Source organism: Microtus ochrogaster, chromosome 17 (genome assembly GCF_000317375.1).
Source record: "Microtus ochrogaster isolate Prairie Vole_2 chromosome 17, MicOch1.0, whole genome shotgun sequence".
Classification (NCBI taxonomy): domain Eukaryota; kingdom Metazoa; phylum Chordata; class Mammalia; order Rodentia; family Cricetidae; genus Microtus; species Microtus ochrogaster.
This window is the reverse complement of record NC_022019.1, coordinates 17,297,773-17,298,797: the sequence shown is the minus strand read 5'-3', so window position 1 is coordinate 17,298,797 and position 1,025 is coordinate 17,297,773.

Sequence of the window (1,025 nt, the reverse complement as noted above, 5' to 3'; positions counted from 1 at the left end):
AAAAGCACCAATGATAGCTTATGCTGGAGAGGATGTGGAAAATAGAACAATACTCCCCCATTTCTGGTGGGAATGCAAACTTGTACAGTCATTCTGGAAATCACTATGGTGGTTTCTCAGAAAACAGGAAATCAACCTACCTCAAGACCCAGCAATATCACTTTTGGGCATATACCCAAAAGATGCTCAATCATACTACAAGGACATCTGTTCAGCTATGTTCATAGCAACATTATTTGTAATAGCCAGAATCTGGAGACAACCTAGATGCCCCTCAACCAAAGAATGTATAAAGAAAATGTGGTACATTTACTCACTGAAGTACTACTCAGCAGTAAAAATCAATGACATCTTAAAATTTGCATGCAAATGGATGGAACTAAAAAAAAATCCTATTCTGAGTGAGATAAACCAGATGCAGAATGATGAAGATGGTATATACTCACTCATAGGTGGATACTAATTGTAAAGCAAAGGATAATGAGATAATGAGCCTACAGTCAATAACTCTAGAGAAGCTATGTAACAAGGTGAATCATTAAAGAATCATATATAGATCCCCCTAGGAAGCAGAAATAGACAAAATCTCCTGACATAATTGGGAGATTAGGGGTAGGGGGAAGGAATGTCACACTGAAAGGAAGAGGGATGAAGTGAAGGGGGGAGAAAAACTTGAGGGAATGGGATAGTCAAGAGTCAAGATGGTGAAGGACAGAGATGAAGAGCAAGGAAATAGATATTTTGATTGATGGAGCCATTATGGGACTAACAAGAAACCTAGCACTAGAAAAATTGCCAGGAATCTACAAGGATGACTCTAGCTAAGACCCTAAGCAATAGCGGAGAGGGTGCCCAAACTGGCCTTGCCCTGTAGTCAGACTGATGACTACCTTAAATGTCACCATAGAACCTTCATCCTGCGACTGAGGGAGAAAGGAGCAGAGCACTGGGCTGAGCTCCCAAAGTCCAGCTAAGAAGTGGGAGGAATGAGAATATGAGCAGAGGTCAAGACCATGATAGGAGCC